At 37.8% G+C, this 20,027-nt stretch overlaps 1 protein-coding gene across 1 annotated transcript in view; it reads right to left on the bottom strand.

Moving 5' to 3' along the window:
• The window catches only part of LOC149184643 (proteasome subunit alpha type-3), a 109,453-nt gene that overhangs the window by 22,523 nt on the left and 66,903 nt on the right, over positions 1-20,027 (bottom strand). The gene's annotated exons all lie outside the window — the stretch shown is intronic.

Below are 20,027 nucleotides of genomic sequence, written 5' to 3' on the forward strand. Positions count from 1 at the left end.
TTGTGACCTGTTACGGTGACAGCGACCCTAACCACCCGTTTTAGGGTGATTTATCATCTGATTCAGCGGAAAGGTTGAGGAAGGTATACCGCACTTATGTCCAGCAGGAGTAGAGGTTTGTTTGATGTTTTAGAGGTTGGGTTGAGAACCCTTGCCCTACCTTGAGGGTGCTCACCTAGAGTGTGTGGGATTTTTAGAGGTATTTGCCAGGAAATTGGGAAGCTAGGCTTGCGAAGCTTACACCTAGAATACTTGGAGGCTTTGGCCATTGATGTATATTGTATTATTGCAAAAATATTATATTTGATATTGATATATTTAGGTGGACCAAGAGGGTCTCACTCCACACATTATTGGTGCACATTTTATATCAATGTTTATACACAACATTGTGACAGTTTATTGTAGCACATTTATAAATGTAGATGATACATGATGTTGATGGATGAATATTTGGCATTATACTTGTGTTACGATTGAATGTTAATTTTGTTGAGAAATCAATGCTTAGGGTTTGATTCATCTTTCTTGATAATTATTTGTGATTTATGTTGGCTTCTTTTACTTCTTTGTTAGCTTATCTTTCATCAAGCAATTACCAAATTAAATGTATATGAAGATCACAAGAACAAGAGACACAAGATGTAGGTTAACACTCAGCCAAGGCAAAAGCCCTCCAAGGGGAAAACCCAGTCCAACTCTTCCATTGGTAGATTCAAATCAAGATGAAACAATCCAAGACCAATTAGACCTAGACAAAAACCTCCTCCAATCACCAAGTCAACCCTTCCTTTCAGTAGATGATCCCTGCCAAAATCTCCAAGTGTCAGCTTCTCGAATGCAGCTTCAATCCAAAATTTCGATCCCCAGCTACAGAATTTTGGAACTATGGTAGATTCAGAAATTTTGGCCCCAGATATAGTTTAGTAACATCGCACTTGTGAGAGAGAGATGCCCAAAAACTCTGTTCTTGTCTTCCCCAGTTTCTTCCTTCTTTCTCCTCAACTTCGGTCCTCTTTTTTGCCTCTTTCTCTTCTAGATCAAACTTGTTGAGTGCGTACTTCAAATGAGTCAAGTTGCCTTTCTATATATACTCTTTATGCTGGGTCAAATAACCCTAATCCTAGCTGACTTCATGAGGAAAAGGCCAACATAGTGTGGAGGTGACAAATGACACTTTTGACTCAAAAATAAATCTTTTCACATGATACAAAAGCCCCAGGGTCTAATAAAGATGAAAAAACCTAGAAGCCTCTATTGACTCATGACAAAACCTAGAAGCCTTCAATGGAGGCTTTGACCTAGAAATAAATAAAAGAGCACGAAACCCATGCTTCAAAATAATTTTTTTTTTTTACAATAAATTTATTTTCTCTTTCTTTTCATCAAATACAATTTTGAAGACCGACACTAGTTACATTCTTCAACAAATTTAACAAACATAATATATCTAACACGTGACAGAAGTATAAGGGCTAGAGAAATCGTCTAGGAGTTAAGGGGCATCAAGTCTTCTAGGCGTGTGGCACCGGCATGGTTCGTCACAATGGCTTGACCAACTTACAACTACTTACACACGGACTATGCCTCTAGCACTTGTAATTCTATCACTAGTTAGATATATTATGTTTGTGGAATTAACATGCAATCTTAACCCAACCACAATGCCAACACATCACTTTGTCTTACTTCACAAAGTTGCAATCATACATTCGTTTCACAAGTATGCTACCAATTTAATTTCATCAACATATGTGTAATAACATCAACACAACCATGTACAAAAGATTTACACAAGTGTGAGGATAACCTCTTTACATTATAAAAACCTACAAATGTTACAACTCGGTTTCAACAAACTGCCTACTCCCACCAAAAAACAACTTAACTCACGTTTACAAGGTCATGCCATAATCCTCATGTCTCGCCACACAATGTTCTTACAAGGTCGTTCCACAGCCCAAGCCTGCCCACATGATGCAATACAAACAACCTACGGTTCTGCACAAACTATTGCAGCACGCAACTCGGAAACCCAAAACTTCATTCCATGAACTTGCCTTTTTCTTTGGGTGACGAGCAATCTCGCTCACATTCGCAACCCACACCTTCACATTATGCAATATGTCTCGTTGTCTTGTGATGTCAAGCTGCCTTCCTTCATTCCTTGTTCGCCTAGGTCTTTGTTTGTCAAGTTTCCCTCACAACACGTCTCCACCTTTGCTTACTTATATGTGATATGGGCATGCTTCCGAGATGCTTCGCTTCCAAGAAACACCCTGCTTTGTGCAACATTGGTTGGCACCTCCACCATTTATCCATGCTACCTTCTAAATGGAGCTATGGGTCTATGCTTCTTTTATTGGCCCACAAAACACATTTTTCACTTGGTTGTTTGATGAGTTTATTTTTGTTATGGTTATTGCCATAGTGTGTGGGCCATCTCTCCCATTGTTCATACATGTTTCATCTTAAGGCTTGTAGATTTCCAACAATTTCTAGAGTAATGGGTATATTATTTTCTTTTAATTGTGAGACAAGCTAGAGGCACTATTTAAAGTGCATTTCCCTCACTTCTTGGCATGGTTGGATTTAGGAAACTTCTCTCCCTTGGAGCTTAATAGCAAAACCCTTGGATGTGCTTCGAGAACCAATGATTTCTTGTGGGCGAGGGTGTTTGTGTATCTCTCATTGTTGTTTCCATCGTTGCTGAATTAGATAGAGATATAGTTTAGGGATTTGAATTTGGTGTATATCTCCCATCTTCCATGTCTTATTATTCAAACTTTGCTTAGGAATGCATTTCCTTCTCTGTTGATGGATTGAAACTTCACATACAAGGTTTTTACTAACTGTAGTTTTCTAAAGTATTCGGTGTCGTCTACATTTGCAATACTCTTGACTGTATTTCTGCAATATAAGGAAGCAAAAAAAGAGTAATATTGGCTTTTACATTTTAGCCATATTACCCCTTTCTCATCTTTAGAACAATCTCTCATTTGTGCCTTTGTTGTGACTCCAGTCACCCAATCGATTAGGCACTAATTTCCAATCTTGCCTTCCAATTTTTTCTGCAACTTTTTCAAACATGTTTTTGCTAGCAATTACCCTTCACATCACCTTGCACTTCATAGATTTAATGTACAGCAACCCTAATTAGGGAAGCCTCTCTTGAGCGAAAGGAGAGTTGAAATAAAGAACAAAGCAGGGTTGGCGAGTTGACAATGGCCAACCTCCCAGTTACCCAAATCTATCATCCCGATGCTTGGAGAATTTACACATTCTAGATGACAGATTGAGCAGTACCACAATGAATCACTTCAAGATATTGGTAAAAAGAAAGATAACAAGGAAGTTGTGAGAATTGAGCTTGCAGTTGGAGGATTTGCAAGAACTAGGGGACAAGAAGTGATAGTGTTTCCTTAGCCTCACATCCACAATGCCCTCAACAACCTCATCTTTTTTGGTTCCTAGAACCATAGGTGGCACACAATCTTCTATTAAGTTAGAGGTTAAAATAAAGTAGACACAAGAAGTTGACAAGCTTGTGGGTGGATGTTTTCTACGTAGTGACATTCCATTCAACATTGCCAAGAACAACCCATTCTACCAATCTATGTTTAATGATGTTATTGTTGGCCCAAGGTACAAGGTCCATACCTATGACAAGTTGAGAGAGACTATCCTTCAAAATGAAAAGGTTGATTACACTCATAAATTGGAAGAGCTTAAGAATTCATGGGAAGTCAATAGATGCATTGTGATGTTAGTGTTGAAGAAGTGTACTCAGCACGTAATTTTGTTAAATAAGGAAAACTAAATTACAAAGATAGTGAGGAATAAAGCCTATGTACCTCACATCAAAATGAGCATAAACTAATTTCTAAAAAAAAAAATATTCAGACTTCAAGAACTTTAGGATTATTAGGCTAACATTTCCCCCTTTAATTCAAAAGTTCATTTTCAAAAATACCAAGTACATTTATGAACTTAGTGAACTTTATTCTATCTAGAGGTTTGGTATCTAGAATTTGATATTCAAATGGACAAAACTAAGGCTTGATGATGTCTTTGACGTCAACGGATCTAATGAAATTGTACTTGGTGTTGATGTGCTTAGTCTTTGAGTGAAATATTGAATTCTTGGCCGTCTTTATCGCTGAGTAATTGTCAATCAATAAAATAGTTGATGACGTTTGAGTTACACCAAGATCTTGTAAAATCCTGTGTAACCATAAAATCTCACATGCTACTTCCCAAGATGATATGTACTATGCTTATACTGAAGACTAGGCAATTGTTGCCTATTTTTTGCAACTCCGAGATATTGTTGTTGAACCCATAGTCATAAAATACCCTAAAGTTGATGTGTTATCATGTCACATGCAATATCAGCGTTTGAATATCCAACAAGCATAAAATGTTTGTTTTTCTTATAGATAGGACCAAAATCTTTTGTACCTTAGTACCCTTTGCCCTAAATTCCGGTGACTTCCCCTCAGATCTTGCAAAAGTCTTGAAAGGATGTACACAAAATATAACAAATTGGGTCGAGTATTTGTCTGCTAAATAAAGCTTCTAGTCAATTGCAGGTACCTTGTATTATCCACCAAATTCCCCCTTCAAATTTTGAAAGTTTCAAATTCTACTCCATCAGGGTAAGAGAATGTTTAAAATCTTTCATGCCAAATTTCTTTAACAATTCAATGGCATACTTGGTTTGACCATGGAAGATTTGATGAGAATTGTTCAATCATTAGTCTATTTCAACTCCAAGATAATAATGAAGTGGCCACAAATCTAACATTTTCAAGCCTACTTAAAGTTCCTCCTTGACCTATTTGATGTGAACTTCATTTTTCCAGTAATGATTAACTCATCAACAAAGTACAAATATCACCAAGTGCCTAGTTTGCATTTGAAATTACAAATTATCATTCGATTTTGTTGAAAACCAACCATTTGAAGATAATCTTCTATTTTTGCATACCAAGCTCAAGAAGCTTGTTTCAAGCCATATAAAGCCTTGACTACGACCTTTTCCATAGCCTTAATTAGAAAACCAATTCTAATAATTTCCAAAAATTCTACTACCTTGTCTTCCAAGGCTTTCAACTATATTTGAACTAGAGAAAACAAAAGTTCTTTCTAGATTGTTTTTGTTTTCCAATTGTCTTACTATGTTGAGCCAATGGTTCACTAAGTCAATCAAAAGATGTAGTTGATAATTTATTAGTGACTTGTAAAGTTTCAATAAAGTGCTTATAGAATTAAGGCAATCATTTATCAAAATAGAGATCAAAAAATTATCTTCAATTTTAGGAAAGCCACCTCTGAAGATGTTCTAACGTATGCTTTTTTATCATGGAAATATACTCTAACACATTATCACCAATAGGTAAAATTTTCCTAAGCAACTTCATTTGTAAATCAACTCCTTGAGATGCAAGAGTAGTATCAAAAAAACTTGCAAACTCTATTCCAAGCAAACCAAGTAGAAGTTGAATCCTCAATATGGACAAACATATGTTTTTCTATATAGTATAGAATATCAAAACAAAGCAAGAACTTTCTCACCTTTAAATTCCCATTTAGTCAATCTTGTTGCATCAGAGTGCTTGATAAGAATAGCACCATCACAAATATCATGTCATGACTCGTTATATATCAATGTATTTTGCATGTGGCATTTCTAGGATTTATACTTATTTTTGGCCTTGACTCATTTGTGGCCATCCAACTGATCGAAATCAATAAATAAATTGACGAACTAGGACATTTTTACTAATGGTAGATGACCTTGAAAAAAAAGTGAAATTTGCAATTGATTCAAAAAATTATCACACAATGAAACCAAGTGACAACACACCAAAAACAATCACACTTCCTGCAAAAATAGTACTTTTAAGGGCTTGGCCTTGACCCTTTAAACTTCTCACTGGAGAAGAATTTGCTCTTCTCAATTTTTGAGCTTCAAGATTACAATTGTGTTTTGATATCAACTTTTCAAAATTTGACCATTTTTAGTCTTTACCAGTAAATTCAGTGCCCCTTGAACTAGTAAAGGCTTCAATTACATTAATAACCCCATTTTGAAATAAACATTACTTCTACCTTCAAACAACACCTCTTGTCTTCAAAATTACAATAAAGAAATCAATTTTCCTCATTAATTAAAATTGTGTCAAGGGGCATTTCTTCAATAGTGATATGGTTGGACAGATCAAAAGGGCAAGACCCTTCGTAAATTCAATAGTGATTGGTGCAAGATTATTATGTGAGTTGTTGGTTGGTTCATTCAAGTAGGTCCACATCATGACAGATAATGATGCTAATTATGTCACTGCTCGCTAATTGTTGATGCTCAATGACCTTGTTTTGGACTCCTTGTGTTGCACATTGCATTGATTTGATTTTAAAGGATATGGGCAAAATTGCTTATATCAGAAAATTTATATATAATCAGGCATATGTGTCTAGTTTGATGAGATCTTCTTGCACAGGCTAGGTGGAAACATGTAAAAGTAGTTCAAGACAACTCCTAGTGACCACTTAGTAAAAGTGGGAAATAATACCATCTTGTAACTTCACTTAAGTAAATAAAATTCAAAGTCAAATTCTTATATTATCTTAGTCTTAGAAATCTAAATAAAACATTCAAAAGATTCTAGAACATTAGTGAGTTAGATTTGATCTAATCTTAGCCATACATCTCATTGTTGACATAGGGTGGTCGCTAGGATTAAAAAGATTAGTTGCTAAGGTTTGGGATATTAGTTGCTAAGATTGAGAAGATCTGTTATCTCTCTCAAACCATAAATAGAACAAGATGGGAGAGGTTGATGACAGACATTTTGTGCACCAAGCAGATTCAAGAGATAAAGAGAGCTCAGTTCAACAAATTCAAAGCACAAGAGAGGAGCAGAGGTTGAGAAGAAGGCCAAAGCACATTGAATACAGTACTATACAGCAATTCAGGTGGGCAGATTCTCAATTTTTTGAGAAATCAAGGGCAACTAGATTAGGTTGATTTCTCTTTCTTTGATAATTGCCTGTGATCTTCTTTTAATTAACTTGATGAACTTGTAATTAGCTTCTTTCACTTGATTATTATTGTGTTCTTATCATCAAATAGCGACCAAAATAAGAGGATCAATACGACAAGAGCGCACAAAATATAGGTTGCTAGTCAGGGCCAAAACCTCTCCTCTTGAGAGGAAAACCCACAAGAATTCTTCTCTTCTTATAGAATCTTCAAATGACGAATTCCAAGACCTAAGACCCAAGATAAAGACCCTCTACTGCAAAAAACCCTAACTCGCACAAGTGGGGAAAAGATGGTGAATTTTTCCTTCTCTCTCTTGCGCTTGGTTTGATCTTCTTTCCTTGATAACTCGGCCTTCAAACTTTATCCTCTTGAGCCCCAAACTTTAACTTTTATCATGACTGTAATTTTCAGTCTTGCTGCAGCAAAATGATGCCCTAGATTCACACATGTGAGATGATGTAGCCCTAAAAACAATCCTTGAACACTTCGCTCTTCCTTCCTTTGTTTATCCTATTCTTCGCTTGTCTTTTTAGGTCATCTTTTTTCTTGATCGAACTTGTTGGAGATATCACAAATGAGATAGAGTACCACTTATATATAGGCTTTCCTCGGAGCCGAATTATCATCATGAGGCCTAGTTGTCCTCTCTTGTAGGTCGACTTGCTGATGGCTAGGTCGACTTGATCTTGGAGGGTCTTTAGACATGACTTTGACTCAATTAAATACTTTTGACTTGATACATGATGCCCAATAGGGTCTTTTACATATTACAATGACTCTTTGACTTCTTTGACTTTTTGACAAAGCCCTAGAAGCACACAATGGGTGCTTGACCTAAAAACTAATTGACCTTGAGCATGAAACCCATGAAATAAAGAATAGAAATAATAATTTTTTTTCTCTTGTATATCGAATACAAAGATCAAGAGTACTCCCGTTGCTAAAGCACTTTCCCAGTTTGGGAGGTCACGGGGTCAAATCTCCTCGACGCCCTCGGGGTTAGGCCTGTTAAGATTGGCCGACAGGCAGATCCCTTCGGGTGGATCTGCCCCGATATTTTAAAGAAAAAACCTTCCACTGTTCGCACAAGCATTGGCAACAAAAATGATCTGGGCATTGATAACTAGCCAGAACTTATGGACCCGTCTCTCTTACCACAAATATATATGGCCCCTTGGCACACTGGATTGGATCAGACTCCCTAATTGGAACAGAACAGGTATATCATCTATATGGAAAGCACTACTACACTCAATGCCTATGATCAGAGACAACTTGGTCTGGAAAATCAGAGACGGGACCCTGGCTAGGATTGGCATCGACCCATGGGCTGGCAGTGGAGGCAGGCACACTCTGCCACATGACTTGGTTGAACACTTACTTGCTCGCAATATCAAAGTGATTGCCCAGATTGCAGACAGGGAAACCTCTGATATTTTTCATCAGGCCTGGAGGACAGCACATCAATTAAACCTCCCTCCTAGATGGCATCAGGCATGGCAGACTTACAGGGAGGCCCTGATTGAATCTCACATCAGAATCATTGAGGGGCCGGATGAACTAATTTGGAGCCAGTCTGAGAGCGGTTATTACACACCAAAGGCTGGTTACGCCCTTCTTATCAGTCACAAAAAGCCAGAGGTTATTTTGAACTGGTGGCACAGCATCTGGAAGCTCACAGCATCACCGCGATCCAAGCTCTTCTTCTGGTGTGTCCTAAGGAACAAGGTGCCCACCGGAGAAAACCTATCGCACAGAGCTTACCATGGACCATCCTGGTGTGCGATATGCAAAGAAGCATCCGAAACCACAGAACATCTATTCTTGCGATGCAGGTTGATACAAGATCTGTGGACCGCTATCAAAAACACCATTACTTACTCTGGCAACTGGGAGGGCACTGATCTATCTGAGGCTTGGACAGATTGGGCGTCGCGGCACAAAGGAACAAAGATTATTAACCTTCCTATTCTTGTAAATTGGCACATTTGGAAAGCAAGAAACCGAATCATCTTCAATGACCAACCTGTTTTCTGGCAAATGGTGGAGGCAGGCATTATCGCAGCATATAGAGAACTACCAGACCCCCCGCCCCCGCAAGTGCGTCACCCTCACCCGCCTCCCCGAATAGATCAAAACACACCTTGGGCATATTTTGATGGGGCCGCAAACCAGCAGAGTTGTGGGGGCGGTTTTATCATATACAAATCCGAGCAACATTATTACAAAATAAAAGCAGGACTGGGAATGGGAACAAACAATTTTGCAGAGCTCATTACCCTTCGTCATTTACTTCATTTTGCTTTGAGTCATCATATCACTTGCATTAACATCTTCGGGGATTCAAAAATCATCATAAATTGGTTCAACAACATATCTATTTGTCACATTCACACACTCAGCATTATATTGAATGAAGTTCTTGAACTCAAAGCAGCTTTTAACAACATCACATGTTCACACATCTACAGGGAACATAACGAGAGTGCTGACAAACTATCCAAGGAGGCCTCGATGATGGACAGAGGAGTATGGGAGATCACAGAGGTTCAAGGCCAACAGGAGTACAAATACTACCATCGTCCATACAATGATCCGAGATATCAGCATGCACCTGAGCAATAAATTATCTGATGAATTTTTGTACATGACAGCAACAGTTTTTTGTAATCTTTAAACATGTTTTGAACAGCTAGGAAAGCCGGAAGGCATTTTTGTAAACAGGTTTTTTATAGAATATTGGAAGATGACCCTGCGAGGTACATCTGATCTGATATATATGAACAGAATCCTTTTTGTAACTAACAGGCACACTGTGAATAGTGACCTCAGGCATATGCGGATAGCATATTCAATATGTAATTTTCTATATAATGAAAGTTACGGATTTTTCCAGTGGAAAAAAAAAACAAAGATCAAGAGTACATTATGAAGACCGGACCTAGTTACATTGTCCAACACTCCCTCTTAACTAGGGAGGTATTCACAATACATACGAGGTCCATGGACATTCTCATACAGAAGAATTCTCACAAGAAGAGTCGGATTGGTAAGCCATCTCATAAGCTATCCTTTCAGCGTATACCAGTGCATCTCATCATATAAATTAGCATTTTCATATAGCAAGGCCTTGACTAACAGCTCTATCTCTACACTAGATTAGAGCACAATGTTGGGGAGACAATGACTTATCATCATTGTCTCTCAAGTCTCAAGGCACACATACCCCATCCGGATGTTCAAGGTATGTCTTTTAGGACCATTCCCATCTTGGATTTACACATCCTCATGGAATTTTCTCTTCGACTACTTTTGCCTATTGGATGCCCTACCTGATCCTCAAAAGAGTATCAGAATTCAAATGCTTACCCAATCCTCCATTCTTTTTTCATGACATGAAGACAAGAAAGATGTGTCTATCTCTCCCTCTCAACTAGGGAGTATCTATTCATTCCTATAAATGCAATATACCGAAGCTCCCTCTTAACTAGAGACTTGTTTTCAACAGTAGCTATTTGTTCCTCAGTGGAGATGATGGTATTATCAACTGCTTGTAGGGCTCCTTCTTTCTGCATCATCATGTCGTGGATGAATTTCAACTACTTCATCATGGAGCCAACTTCTTTATAACTTCTTCATAGGGCTTCAGCCATCTTCTAAATCACTTTCTTGCAACTAAACATAGTGTTGAACCAATAGTCATGTCATCCTTCTCTTCATCGGAAAGAGATCTTCGTCAACATTTGGCTATCCTTCATATTGTTACCTCTTCCAAGTCATGTCCCTTCTAGGATTTTCCATTTAAGTCTATGTGTTCTTGGCTATCCTTCATACTGTACCTCTTCCAAGTCATGTCCCTTCCAGGATTTTCCATTCAAGTCTATGTGTTCTAGTTGTAGGTGATTTTCTACAACCTTCTTTTTGTAGCCCTATTCCAACCCAACCAGATGCTTGCTTTCAAAAATAAAAAAGTGAACTTCAAAAATATAATTACCTTTTCATGATGGCCTTTTGTCAGCATCTGCAACATCAACATTATGCATATCATTTAAACTATCTCCAAGGTATTTTACTATCATGGTTCTCCTTCATCATACATATCAGGGTCTTCATATCTTCCCCATGGAGATGCCATAGCCAATTCCTTTTTACATCAGACGTTGATTACTCCTCTCATCTTTATGAACTCTTCTTCCAGCTTTATCATATGTTACTTCCTCGGGATCTCAATACATAGTTCCTTCATCATAGGAACCATGGTTGCCAACCACCTCACGTTCTTCATGAGGTCATACAATATCGATTCTATTATGCAGAAGAGTTCAAGGCACATTGTATTTATGCCTCCATGCATCATCTTTATGGAAGAGTTTATTTTTTCTTTCATCATGCTCATGAGATAGAGAATTCTAATCATTCTACCTGCAACTATGTGATGGCATGACTTTATCTATCTATTACCAAATATATACATACCTCTCCTTTCATGTGATCATCTACGTTTCCTTTAGCAACTTCCCTTTCCTTGCTTGAAAATGAAAATGCTTCAACTATCTTGTCACGTTGCTCTTCTTTGTCACCATACCTTCATCCTTCTAAATTGTAGATTCCATACTAGGTGGAATGTGGACTATCTACGTGACACTTGCTTCTTCAAGTAGAGGTGAACCTTCTAACAAAGATTCCAATGGAGGCTCATGACGATCCTTTATTTTGCAAATGATTCTTTCTAATGATGATGATGTATGATGATCTCTTTATCTTCCTATCTTGCTAGATGACTTTCTTCAACCATTCAAACTGCTACTTTGGTTTCATTTCATGCTCCTAATGTTGATGTCACGAGCTACTTCCTTTCTATCATGTAAGTTGATTGCTTCAACCATGTTCACTCTTAAAGAAAACCCTCGCTGCAAGAAAAACTCTAAGGTAACCTCTAACCAATCTTTTGAATCGAAAGCTAGCCCTTTCAATTCGAAGGGGGGTCCCTTCTATAACTCAGTCAAAACTGACTAGTTATGTACTTAGCACATCGACTATATCTGATTGGATTTAAACAAAATTGGTCTAGAAAGAACAAGAAAAACCATTGGGCGTGGAGTCTATTTGACAAGAAGTTATTGATTACAAGCTATATGAACAAAATACAGAGGCAAGGTAGCAACAACTTTCTTAGACAATTCCTCATTTAGCTATGATAGAAGCAGATAGAAATAAATACCAAAAACAGAGCAACTGGTGAATTCTGTGAAAGATATTTAAGTCAAAAACATATAACACTTTGGCAATGGTAAATCTGAGTTGATAAACAGAATTCAGATTTAATAACTCAATTTCCAAAACGTAGAAGACATATGGATCAGATTATGAGACAAAAGAAATGACATGCACTAGAAAACAGACAAGAAACCCATCACACAAGAATCTCTGTAAATCTGAACAAATAACACCGATCACAATAATTTATTAATGTCAAAATGTATACACATTATACCAAGGTTTTGCAAGAAGTTTCCAACCCTTTTTCATTCTTCAAAACTCGTCTTTATAGAAAAGACTACAACTTAAATATATTCTAGCATATTCTTAATTACAAAGTCTAAAAATAACAGCGTACATATCAAATACATGCATATAAAACTTTTCCAATCCTATCTGTATCTAAATCGTAACAACATGCTACAAATCTGGCTGGAAAACAGGGTCAAAATGGTGACTAATCTTCTGCCTCCTTCGCTGGAATTCGTGCTTTGTCACCCCTCCAAAAACATCTTTTGTTGAACATCTCCTCCTTTCGGGTTTCCTAATCTGATAGCACTAACAGTCTCGTTGTTATCTTTTTGAAGCCGGAATGACAGTTTTGCTGACTGGCTTTTATCTAAGCCGCTTGCCAAAAATGCGTTGAAAATGAAATTGTTAGCGCCCATTTACTTTACCAGTGTAAAATCATTGATAGGCGGGTTGTCAATCTATAGATCAAAATTTCACCTTGACAGTGAGCGATCAAAACTGTGTGGTCAAAAAATCAACTAGCTAAGTGTGCTAGCTGTCTCCAGTAGAATATCCACATTTGTCCTCCTCTGTCTCTTACTCTTTTGACCCTCAACAATAACCTCCTTCTTTGAGTCCTTTTCTTTCTTTGATCTTTTTGAGCTTGTAGCCTTCTAAGGAGTTTTGTCTACATCTATGACCTCCTTGGCTAGCTCAAGATTTTGTTTCAATTTGATGTTTAGTCTTAGTTTGTTCCATGGCTTGGTGTGGGGTCTCTTTCCACCTTTAAACATTTCTGCCAAGGTGGGTTCCTTCTCTACTAGTGTCTGCTCAACTTCGGGCTCAATCATTTTTCCCTTAGCTTTCTCTCTCTGTTTGTTGTCTGTAAGTCAGTGGGAGGAGGGGTCTTCTTCATTTTCTTTAGCCTATCACCTTTCCTAGTATAAACCCTTGATAATTGAGGAGCCGGAGGAGGAACTAATTATTCCTTTTTCTAATTCCTTGTTTGTACAAAGGAGGTTCTCTGAGATGAAGTCCCTACTTTAAGGTTTTGTGTTTGTCTAACTTTCTTTTTACTTCCCTTCTTCCTACCCCTTTTTGGTTTTGCAGGCTGAGGTTGAAACCCTCCCCAAAACAAAAAAAATGCTCCCAAGTCCTCCCAACTTTTCTTAATTGGCTTTCAATTAATAGTTTTATTAGACCCTTATGATATATAAAATGGGAGGATGCATATGTTCTTTCTCTAACTCTAGCAGACATGTGCTTTAGGCTTTCCAACAGAAAATAAGGGGTATTGATTCTCAACTGACCTGCTATGTGAGCCAAAAATCGGAAATGATAAAGATTGACCCGATTGTAGCGTCCTTCGCAGGTAAAATATGATTGGGTGATTCGCAGGAGACAATGTCATTCATCCTTTAGCCAAGACCTCTGCACCCCTGATCTCCAATTCATTTCTTTAAATTCATCTTTCAGAAAGAAGGGTACATCAACGCCAATTAAGACATGACTTCTGAACGCTCTCTCTCCATCTGTAGGCAATCCTGTGACTTCAACAATCAACTCCTCTGTCACCTAAAAGGTAATTCCTCCAACAAACACTTGTTGAGCACCAAAGCCTTCAGCAAACGCTCTAGCGACCTCGTCATGGTAACTTGCACACCGATTGAAAATTTCCTCCTATCCTGCTCCCTGAAACCACTACTGGATTTCAGGATACACTTCAAGTAAGTCAGAGCCTTATGAACTTGGTGCAGGATGGGATCGTGAGGCTACAGTATATCCCGACAAATGATTAGGTAGCTGATATACTAACAAAGTCTCTTTCTAATAAGTTTGAATATCTTAGAAGCATGCTTAGTTTAGTTGATATTTCTGATCTTGTTGATGATGATAAAAGTTTGGAAGAGATTTGTCGAGGCTTTGTACGTGAGACACATTGCGTGGGAGGACATCTGGTCGGAACTGTGTGTTGATGTCTGGATCCTGAAGTAGGGAGGGTGGCATTGGTCATAGAGCTCTGACCTCGGATACGCACATGGATCCATGGGTCCACGGTTAGCTAGTAAGACTTATGGTACCTAGAGAGGATGAAAGCTTTAGTCCATCTTAGTCCCACCCGAATAGATTGCCCGGGTCAGCAATCTAGTCCATGGCATCATGAGTGCTTAAACTGTTGGAAGACCTTGGATAGATTGCCCTAGTCAGGAATCTAGTCCATGGGATTGGGTTGCCTAAACTCTTCATAGTTAATATGGTTTGAGATCTTGCTTGTACTTGTTATTATGAATACCTCCCTAGTTAAGAGGGAGTGTTGAAAAATGTAACTAGGTTCGATCTTCATAAATGTATTTGAGTCATTATGTAATGTACTTGTCAAAAGAATGAAAAAAGAAAAACTTTTATTATTATTACAATGACTTATTAAAGCATGGGTTTCATGCTTGGGTCATCTTTTATTAGTCAAAGTCCCCATTGTGGACTCCTAGGATTTATATTGAGTCAATAGAGTCATTGTACATTTTATGAGACCCTTCTTGCGTTTTTGAATCATATAAAAAGATTTATTGAGTCAAATTAGGTATTTGACACCTCCACACCAAGTCGGCCTCAAGGAGATCAAGTCAGGCTCAAACAGGGTAATTCAACCTCACCTCAAGCCTATATATACAAGTAGATCGAATTCATTTGGAGCATTCACTCACTCATTCATAAGTTCGATATCTAGAAAAAGGAGGCTAAAAGAAGTGTGAAGCTGGGGAAAGAGGAAGGAAAAGAGAAAATGGAAATTTTGGGCTATCTATCTCTCTCTCATTTGGATTCCTCTGGTAGATCGGAGTTTTTCTTGTCTAGTCGAAGTTGTTGCTACTATTGTTGCTGCCATTTGTTGGGTCAAAGTGTTGTTGCTTCAAGGTCGGAATTTTGGGTCGAAGTTGCTAGAAGCGGAGGTTGACTTGGTGGTTGGAGGAGTTCCGTGTCTACATTGAACAGTGTCAAGAAAACTATTGAAGGAAAAGATTTTGTCTAGGTTTTCCCCTAAATAGGGGTTTTTCCCTGGCAGAGTGCCTACATCTTGTGTTTAATGTTTTTATGATCTTCATACATACATAATTTGGTAATTTGGTAAGTGCTTGATGACAGATAGTATAACAAAGAAGTAAAAGAAGCCAACATAATTCACAAGTAATTATCAAGAAAGAGAAATCTAACCCTAATTCTACTAACATTGATTTCTCAACAGGGTTCACTCCTTTTACATCTTCAGAATATCCAACAAGGTGGAATAAGTCTATATCCTTTTACATCTTCAGAATATCCAACAAAAATACATTTTTCACTCTTAGGTTCTAAAGCTTTATGTTTCTCATCTAGAATATGGGCCCATGCTTCACTTCCAAAAACACGAAAGTGACTTACATCTAGTTTAATTGAGCTCCATGCTTCTTCTGGAGTGATATTCTTTAAAACCTTAGTAGGAGTGTGATTTACTATGTAATTTGCACAGTTAATTGCTTCTGCCCAAAAATTAAGACTAAGTCCTTTAGATTGAAGCATACAATTAGCCATTTCCTTTAAGGTGCAATTCTTCCTTTCAATCTAGAGCCAAACATTCAGTCACTTGTACTTCCCCTGAAGTTGATGCTACCTTATACCGTCAACTTGTAGGAAAACTTTTATATCTGACCCATACTCATCCTGACCTTTCTTTTGTTGTTGGCCTTATTGCTTGGTTTATGCAAAACTCACATGAAAGTCATTGGAAAGCAGCTAAAAGAATACTTCGTTATGTTCGAGGTACAGTTTAGTTTGGGATTCATTACAGTGTAGAAGCATCTCCTCTATTGGTTGGTTTCACTGATTCCGATTGGGTTGGTGACCATGATGATCGGAAGTCTACTACAGGTTATGTGTTCACTCTTGGTTCAGGAACTATTACATGGGCTTGCAAGAAACAAAGTGCCATTTCTCTTTCTTCAGCAGAAGCAGAGTATCATGGTGCCGTAGAAGCTAGTAAGGAAGCTGTGTGGCTTCATCAGATCCTGTCAAAGTTTGGCTTTCAGTAGCAACATCCAACTACACTTTGTTGTGATAATCAAAGTGCCATTCAACTATGCAAAGATCCAATCCAACATCAACATAGCAAACACATTAAACTGCACATGCACTTCATCAGAAAGCTCATTCATGACCATATTCTTGAAGTGCAATATTGTTCAACGAATGATCAAGTTGCAGACATCTTTACAAAGGCTCTCACAGAGGTGAAGTTTATTAAACTTCGATTTATGGCTGGAGTTCAGGAAGTTGTCACTAAGGGGGGATAGGCTCTAATGCCTCCTTCCTTCTCCTATTGTGTCATATTTGTACATCCTTCAATCTTATCCCAAGTTGTTCTTAAGGGGGGACTTTAGGATATTCCGACACATAGAAAATAGTTAAGTATAACTTGGTCTAGTGTAGAGTTAGGTAAAGTGTGTTTCTTTACTATGTACTTTTGTAACTTACAATCCGACGGTCACGATATGTTCTAGACATGAAGTGATCTAACAGTTCATTCTCTCCTCGGTATTACCGACACTTTATCCATGGCTTAACACCCAATTGGTCCATGATCTCTATTTAAAGAGCATGGGCAGTCATTTGTAGCGTAACCGTTCATGAGACAATCTTATGTAAATTTTCATTCTTTTATTAATAAATTGCCTGAAGTGGCCGCATTCGCTCAGGCCGTGGACTATTTCCCTCTTTGAGGGATTTAACCACATCAAGAATATTGGTGTATTGATCTGTGATCTGTTTGTGAGCGATGTCCTTTGCTATTCTGTCTGAGGAACTTACCCTGTAAATTCCTACATGATCCATGATTTCTCCTTGGCTGACGTGGATTATGCCAGCGCAGTATAAGACAAAAATTTAAATTTCTCCATTTGGCGTTGATACCCTGGATGTTAACGTAATTTTAAATTTTCGAAACTACAATAATGTTGACACTCTCGTTGTCAATGCTTTAACCCTATTTATTACAAATTCGCGTTGACACTCAGTTGTCAATGCTTTAAAAAATTACAGACTAAAAAAATGTGATAACAAACCATATCCTTTTTCATGCTTCTAGAATGATGTCACCTCAATTCTACTATAATGCATCTTGTAATGCTTCCTACCAAGACTTGCTAACTTCTATATACTAAAAATAAACTAAATGTGTATGTGAGAGACCTCTTAATAGTAGAGTTATTTCACTTCTTCCTTCTTTGTCTTCTTCTCTTCCACTTCTTCGATCACATGGGCTTCATTTTTTTCTTTTCTTTTCTTGTTGCCCTTCTTAAGTTTAGGACAATTCCTTTTGAAATGCCCATATTCATTACATTCATAGCATTGGATTTTAGACATATCAATTTTCTTTTGAAACTTCTTTCGAGGCTCAAACTTTCCAAATTTTCCTTTCCTCCTTGTCATTGATGCATATGCTTGTGTTTGCTCATTTCATCCAACATCAGTCTTCGCCTTTAATCTGCTTTCTTCAATTTTACATAGTGACCACAGATCACTAAATGGAGTCGTTTCCTTCTTTCCATAGATGCTTGATACAAAGTTGCCCCATTCATTTGGTAATGCATTGAGTACTAGAGTGGTCATTTCTGGATCTGACATAGTTTCTCCAAGTTCTTGTAGTTGATCTCTAATTTGAGATACCTTCATGAGATATGAAGCTACCCCTTCTTCTCTTGATACTTTCATCTTGTATAGTTCAATTCTTAACAATATTATCTCCCCTGCAGTACTTACAAAAATCAATTCCACCAACTTGTCATAGATCTCCTTAGATGTCTTCAATTTTGCTACATAGGGGATGAGAGAATCCTTGATTGATTCAATGAGAATTCTTTGAGCCCTTATTTCTCCTTTCATGTACTTTGATAGTGCTTGAGATTGCTCTTGTGGTGGTTTGGTGATTGAGCCCTTAACATATTCAATAACTTCATTCTCCATGAGAATTAAATCAATTCTCTTCTTCCATGCAAAGTAGTTCGAGGTCCCAACCAAATTATTGTTCTCCTTGTAGAAAGAAGTCATTTCGTTTGTAGAATGAGACATAAAAAATAAAGTAATTAATTGTCAAATGAAGGTACTTCCTTGATGGAGTCTTCCACTTAGATGCTTTCTTGATGATGTCTTCCTTCTTTAAGAATGATAATGCTTCTTTATGAGGAGAGATGTTCCTCTTCCTTCAAAGATGTTTGAGATGTGATCCTTTTCTCCAATGAAAGGGAGGTCACTTTGGTTTGATGATGAAGTGTTCTTCTTGCTTCCTTTGGTTGATGATTGTAGAATGTATAAGCTTCCCAAGAATGCTTCAAGAGTATAGAATTTTTCTCTCTTTGAGTGGAGGTAGGGTCCTTGAGGTCTTCTTCTTCTTCCAAGTGTTGTTCCTTGTAGATGATATGATCCTTGAGATGTGACGGATAAGATAGTCCACTTTGATGCTTCTTAGTTCTCCTTGATGATTTGATTTTCTTGGTGCTCTCCTTGTGCTCGGCTCTTATGTATCCTTTTTCAATGGGATGATATTCAAGTTGCCTTTCCTTCTTGTTGTCACCGTAGCTCTAATACCATGTTGAGAAATCAAGGGCAACTGCTTGTGATGTTCTTTTAAATAACTTGATGTACTTGTAATTAGCTTCTTCTTTCACTTGATTATTATTGTGTTCTTATCATCAAACAACTACCAAACTATGAAGATCAATGAGACAAGAGGACACAAAATATAGGCTGCTAGCCAAGGCCAAAACCTCTCCTCTTGAGAGGAAACCCCATAGTAATTCTTGTCTTCCTATAGAATCTTCAAATGACAAATTCCAATACCTAAGACCCAAGACAAAGACCCCCCCAAGACCAAGTCAAACTTCTACTTGATTAGCTTGTTTCTCACAACGTTAACCCAAGTCAAACTTGCTTCAAAACTTCAGATTTCAACGTTTTCTTCACATTTTCGACCACTGCTTCAGGGCTGTAATTTTCGGCCTCTACTGCAAAAACCCTAACTCGCACGTGTGGGGAAAAGATGGTGAATTTTGCCTTCTCTCTCCTGTGGTTGGTTAGATCTTCTTTCTTTGCTAACTTGGCCTTCAAACTTTATCCTTTTGAGTCCCAAACTTTAACTTTTATGATAACTATAATTTTCAATCTTGTTGCAGCAGAATGATGCCCTAGATTCGCACGTGTGAGATGATGTAGCCATAAAAATAGTCCTTGAACACTTCGCTCTTTCTTCCTTTGTTTCTCCTCTTCCTCACTTGACCTTTTAGGTATTTTTTTCTTAATCGAACTTGTTTGATATATCACAAATGAGGTCGAGTACCTCTTATAAATCGGCTTTTCTTGGAGCTGAATTGTCATCATGAGGCCAACTTGTCCTCTCTTGTAGGCCGACTTGTCCTTGGCTAGGTCGACTTGATCTTGGAGGGTCGTTAGAAATGACTTTGAC

Source organism: Pinus tabuliformis, chromosome 3_2 (assembly GCF_031772625.1).
Source record: "Pinus tabuliformis cultivar Carrire ecotype Pingquan chromosome 3_2, CPIR1, whole genome shotgun sequence".
NCBI lineage: Eukaryota > Viridiplantae > Streptophyta > Pinopsida > Pinales > Pinaceae > Pinus > Pinus tabuliformis.